Source organism: Solanum pennellii, chromosome 12, assembly GCF_001406875.1.
Source record: "Solanum pennellii chromosome 12, SPENNV200".
NCBI lineage: Eukaryota > Viridiplantae > Streptophyta > Magnoliopsida > Solanales > Solanaceae > Solanum > Solanum pennellii.
In genome coordinates this window covers 79,403,628-79,410,785 of record NC_028648.1, presented here as the reverse complement: position 1 = coordinate 79,410,785, position 7,158 = coordinate 79,403,628, and positions in this window count along the sequence as shown.

Below are 7,158 nucleotides of genomic sequence, written 5' to 3'. Positions count from 1 at the left end.
TTTTGGGGAAATAATAGATGTTGAATTTTAGAAGTTATTGAATTGTCTTTTATTAATGAGTTTAAGTCTTCCGCATTGCTTTATGTTGATATTAAATTGAAATGTTAAGGTTTAGATTGGTTGGTTCGCTCACATAGGAGGGTAAATGTGGGTGCCAGTCGCGGCTCGGTTTTGGGTCGTGACAGTGGGTTGACTCCGAATTTGTATAATTAGTCACGTTTATATAATCTGCAGCTAACAATTATTCATTTGATTTATATTTGTATACGATGGTTTATATTTGTATATGACAATGATTTCCTTTGGTATCACCATATACCTTCAATCTTTTTTTGTATAACTTTTTAAAGTTTGTAAACGTTTAGTTTTAAGATTTTATATAATATAATTTATGTATGTAATTTGTATAACTGTTTAATGTTCATATGTTTATGTTTGTATCAATTCGTTATTTCGAGTTTTATCATATTTGTATAATTCCAGACTTTGTACTACTCTCAGTTGAATAAAAACACGTGAATTATATAAACGTACCCAAGAATTACACAACGAGATGTGCATTATACAAATTATTGCTCTTTCTTGCTCGCCTCTCTTAGCTTCTCCCTCTACCAATCTCGCTGATACAAATATATATGTATAAGAGCTACATCTATACAATTATTTTGAAAGATATACATATATAATTCGCCTCTCTCCACTCTCTGTCTTCTCTCGCTTGCCACTCTCCTCTCTATAACATAGCGCTATGAACCATAATTAATAAACTATAGTTATGGAGTATAATTAAGTTATTTTTGAGTGGCTACATGTGAAAATTTCTATTGTTTATATTTCTACTACTATTGTACCAAAAAGTTAATCAAGTTCAATTTTTATGGCCCACTAGAAGTTGGGCTTTTATAATGGACTAGTCTGGTCCTAGGCCTTAATAGGGACCTCAAACAAAAGCTAAGGCATTTGGACATACATTATTTGCAGATATTCAAATATTATTTTCAACTTATTAATGTTTTTTCTTTTGGGGTGTGTGTCAGTGGGTGCATAGTTTTACATATTAGTTCAACTTCACTTGATTAAAAAAAATTAAAATTTTAAATATTTAACCACCTCCATTATTTTGGACACAATATCCAAGAATTTATAACACCACAAATTTGTCTTTAGTGAAGTCTTTTATTAATTTGATAAGAAAAAAAAATTTGTTCTAAAATTCATAAACATATTAGATCTTGAATACTAACTTGTACTGAGACTATGGAACAACCAACAACCTAATTTTCAACACTTTTGCGTCTTTTATTTCTTGAAAGATCATAGGTGGTTGGCAATTGGATTTTAATTTCCTAAAATACATGTTCAAATAGAAATTGTTTCATATAGGAGACCAAAAGACAATATTTAAGACAAGCTATATGCTTTGTATAATCAAGCTATACCTAAACAATCATTAATTTTGTCTATTATTTGCCATATTTTCAAGAACCACTAGACACTTTAGTATTTCACTATTATTGAGTTTATAAAACTAATAATCAAACCCTAGGTGTATGTCCACAAAGACCTAGAAACAAATCAACAAAAGATATACTATACCAATGTGTCGTTATTACTTTATTTTTGAGTTTATGTATTATATCAGACTTGTCATAAAGAATCGTATGCTATTATAGATCAAAACGATCCGATGTTTTAAATAAATTATCACATGACTCTTTGAACTCAAAGCTTAGATAACTCCATATTGTGTTTTTATATATATATATATATATATATATATATATATATATATTTGTTTTTATAATGAAAGTTGAAAAGTTCATTTTTAATATAAGTTGATTTCATCCGTGACTTGACACGCACTATATGGGATTGTATAATCTTCTTTGAGTTATTTTTTGGTTTTATCTTATAGTATTAATCAACATGTCATTAGAAATGTTGATTAATTTTGGATACTCATATACATATGAAATTGATATTGGATACACAAATATATATATGTAAATCACATTTGGAGATAATATATTTAGAACAAAATACATTTAATTTAACTAGCGTGTATGTGTTATACATGTATATGTCCCATCAGATACATATGATACCTTTATGGCAAAAAAATGTAATTAGGCAAACTGTTTTTTCAACATGTAATTGACATCAATAATATACTGTGTGTTGTTTCCTCTTTAAACAATGACATAGTTTAGAATTATCTATATTAAGAGAATTAGGATTATTGAGTCCTAACTAATTAATACATAAGGTAGGGAGGTGAAAGCATGGGTTGATAGTTCCTAACAAAAAAAGTCAAAAATTTATAAACGCTTTATATGTTGGACATGTTAAGAGTCTCGATGGGATGGGTGATCCATAAGATCATTTGGCGAGGTTCAGCCATCAGCGTGGGGATCTTTTTGCAAATCAAAACTGGTTTTGTTGAGGAACGAAGTAGCCCGTCGCTTACCCGCATTTCTCGAAAGCAATTGGTCTCCTTATATACACGGACAATTCTCACCCTATAAGCTGACATTTGAGATTGAGTTAGCTTTTATATTAAAGTCAAAATTATCCTAATTCTTTGTTCACAATATAGTTAACGCGGTCTAAAAAAATAATTTGAGTTAATTAAAGCAACACTTATTATCACTCATTACTGTCATTAGACATTACACTAGAAAAAAATAAGCAGCTAATCAAAGTATAAATTAATAATTGGGGTTATAATTGTCGTTTTCCCCATTATCTACACATTAGAGAGTCTACTAATTAAGTAATTAACTTTAATGCTAGCATACAAATCCCAAAATATATTAGTTTAAAAGTAAAACCGTGGACGACTACCCTTGTTTTATTCCCTCATATATATTATTATATTGACAACAACAATACCATTGGCTCATTAATGCTTTAGGCTTTATGAAATTTGTTTAATTTGTCAATAATGTTATATATATGAGATTAATTAACTATGGACCCACATGCTTAATTAAAATGATGAATTACATATACACAATAAATACATTTTAATTAATATTTAAATTTAAGTATTTTTAATTTCAAAGGTGAAATGTCGAATTTTGCTTGTAACATTTGTTGAGAGTATTACATGCAACTTGCAAGCCCTATAATATTAATGGTGCATATCTAAGGTTTGAAATCGTATAAAAGGATTAATTTTTAAATCTAGATATAGATAAAACAAAACAATAATAGATTTGATGTAATTTTATAAGCGAGGTTTAGAAAAAATGGAGTGTATATAAACATTATTCTTTATCTTATGAATATAGAATTTTACGCTATCGGTGACGCAAACCTTTTATATCATTCAATATCTGATATTGATTATAATCAGGGAATCACTTATAGTATCCCACAAGTTATTACTAATTCTATACTTTTTTATAGATGTACATGTAAAGTAACGTAGTCGAAGAAGCAATGTTGAAAATAATGAAGAAAAGGATATTAATAGTGACAAAATAATATGATAATTGAATCGAATGAATCAAGTTATTAAAATCGAAGAATACAATAGCAAAAGAATGATATTAATAACAAGAATACTTAGAAAGGCTAGAGAACACATGATTTGACCTATATATCCACCTTCTATCCTAATATCTTTCGACCTCCATAACTTTCTATAGGTCCCGCACCTCTTCACTAAGTATTTGTGTATTTTCTCTTCACATACATCCGAATCATCTCAACCTCGACTACCTCATCTTGTCCACCAAGGAGGTCATTCTTACCTTTCCCCAATTAAATAGCTTCATTCATGATCAATATTTCCACACTTCCATCACAAAATCCTCATTTTTGCTACTCCCGTCTTTTGGACATGCGAGTTGATCATGATGAGTCAACATCCCGCCCTATATAGCTAGCTTGTTTGACCAGCACTTGATAAAATTTACCATTAAGGGATCATTATAACAAGACACACCGGAGTCTGGATGTGAGCTTTCATTTCATTTATGTCACTCCATCTAGATGTGTAACATCATCTTCAATCTCTCTATTTTTTTTTGAATTATTAACCTAGAAATTTGAATCTCTTTTTTTTCTTGGGGGTGGGGGTGGGGGGTGAGGACTTATGTTTGATCCTTACATCCCTAAACTTGCACACTAAACATTAGAAAATGATTTCAAATATTGGCATTAGAAAATTGTAAATCTAATTTGATATCATCATTCAAAAGTGCACTTAAATTAGATTAATTTTGAACCCAATATCCGTCAACATTTTGTAGCCAAATTTTGGAGATTCATTGAGATTTATCATCAAAATTATGGAGATCTATCAGGATTTGTCATTAATAAGACAAGTTTTGTCCATCAATTTGAAATTCATTTGGATTTGTGGCCAAATATTAGCAAATTATGTCAAAATCTACCTAGAAAAATTGGTGACTTAATGAAATGATCATACAATTCAACTATAACATCTGAAAATGATACTATATAGTAGATTAAATTATTTTTTTCCACAGCGCGTATACTATAAGTACATTTTTTAATAACCACCACATTTCTAAGAAATGAACTAATCTTGAAAAAAGTCTGGTAGTTGCATATTATTTGATCCATTATTAATCAAAATGCCAACATTTTTAGATGTAAAGGAATCATTTTGGATTAAATAATACCTTGAGGAAAATGTTGCATCATGGACAATTATTATGTAGCTTGAAGAGAACTAGGGTTTTTGTAATATTCTCTTTCTAGCTAAGGCCTCAATCATGGTGATTATGGTTTGACTACTAAAGTGTCTAGTGGTAGTTTTATTTTAATTTTAAACTATGTCAATTGGCATTTAGTCTAAAAAATTATGAAATTAAAGAGAATAAGTTTATTTGCATATGTACTTTTGAGAAATTATTGTACAAAATTAGGTTGTTGGCTGTTCCATAGTCTCCCTACAATGAGATCTAAACCTTAATTTCTTCAAAGATAACACATTGTGAATTGTGTTTTTGATTCACAAAATACAATGACAAAATATAAGTAAAGTTAGTATTCAAGATCTTATTATAGGGTTTCAAAAGATGCATCACTACAGACAAAATGACTTTGTTTACTTATCGGATTTTCAAAAATTTACTAGCCTGATTAATTCAAATTCGTGTTGTGCGCGTTCTATTAAGAGAATGTGCTCCCGCCTCCCTATCATCATTTTTAGGACTTTAACTCTAGACCTCCCGTCAATTATTGAAGTACCGTCAATTTTACCACATTCACATGGTTAAAAAAAGAGGAATAAGAAGGGCAATAATATAAAGGGAAATTTAAAGAAATCCTAATTAGGAGCTAATTACTTAGATATACTCTAGTTTACAACATTATGGATATAATCAGATTTTGGTGTGTACAGATTCATGTATCTCAGAATAGATGAGTCATGTGTAATTTGTTCCAGATACATCTGAAATACATAACAAATCTCGCTTGTCTTCCTAACCTCCCTCACATCTCGCTCTCCATTCTCCTGTGTATTTGGTACCCTAGATTACATTTGAATCACACCACATACATACAAATACATGTATCTAGTGTGTATCTAGTGTGATTCGCATGCATCTTAGATGCATGACTATCTCACTTGTCTCTCTCTATATTTTAGCGTATCTGATAGAAAAAAATACATGTATCTAGGTGTATCTTCCTCAATATATAGTAACTCTTAATAAGTGGTGAGATACGGAACTATTTAAAAATATATACATATAGAATTAGTATATATGATATGGATATATGTTTAATAAGAGGTAGTTTTTCTTAATATATGTCTCATTAATTGTTGTACAACAAATAATGGAGAAGTTGAATATACTGGTAAAGTTCTTCCACTTAAGCTGGAGACAACAAGGGTTTACTATAATGTTGAAATAGTTATGCAATTTGCAGCATCATACAATCTTCTAACCTAACAAAATCACATTATGTTGGCTCTATTCACAAGATCTTTTTATATGTTGATTGAAAATTCTAGCATTTTCCTCCAATAATATATATGTCCATTATTTTGACTAAAGTTGTATTTCACTAATAAGAGAATCTTTAAGCAATCACATTACAGTAATTTAAAACCAAGTTGTAGTGGTAGGTACATGTTGAAATGAATAGTAACTCAAATATTGTTCGATATTATGAGTATAAGGGTTGAAATTTGACCAAAGAAGTAGCATGGTTTTTTTTTGGGTTTGTCGCCTGGTGTTCGGAGCTTATATTGGAGCTCCGATTAAATTCAGATCACACTCTGCAGGACTCATTCAGGGGTGGCGCTCCCAACATGATTTTCTTTGTACCCAGGCTCGAACCCCAGACGTTTGTTTAAGGGTGAAACACTCCTACTAGCGCGTAGGTACGAAATAGCATGTTTTTAATACATGTGAAGTTTTTTCACTTTTTCTTAATTAATATCATGTGTAGTATTCATTGATCATCATCATCAAATTAAGAAATTGTATTAGTATTGGATTAATGAGCCAATGGTTTTATTCCTCAACAATATAGGTAGTCCATGGTTTCCTTCCAAACAAACACTTTTGAGATTTTGTATGCATGCTACCTTTAATTAAAATTAAATTGTTAATAATACCCCTAGCTAGTGGATTAACGACAATAACCCCTAGAGTAATGACAAATTAATATGCTTATGGATCATGAATTTGTAATTCAATTTGGATTATGTCACATCGAGCCTCAAAAACATGTGTATCAAATCATATGAATTTAAACTAGGCCTTATACGTGAATTCACTTAAAAGGTACGAAATATAGATGTTGAATTTACGATGCTTAAATCCTTAATTCGCCTCTGAAACCAAAATTTTTTTTTAAGGATCTAGATCATGATTTCTTGATTTTGATTAGAGCTTTATAGCCTTAATAATGGAGGTTTTGGTTGAATAAACACTATTAAAGTGTCTAGCTAATAATGATTTCCCCCTTTTTAAGTGTCTAGTGGTTCTTGGAAATTGGAATTAGAAAGAAAAATTCAAAAATAGATTATTGCTTGATTAGATATAACCTAATTATACAAAAAAAAATTATCTTAGGTTTGGCTATTGGGCTCTATAACAAGCAAATAACAAACATGTTCATTGTAATTCCACAAATAAAATCTGATGAGTATAGAATATACGTACG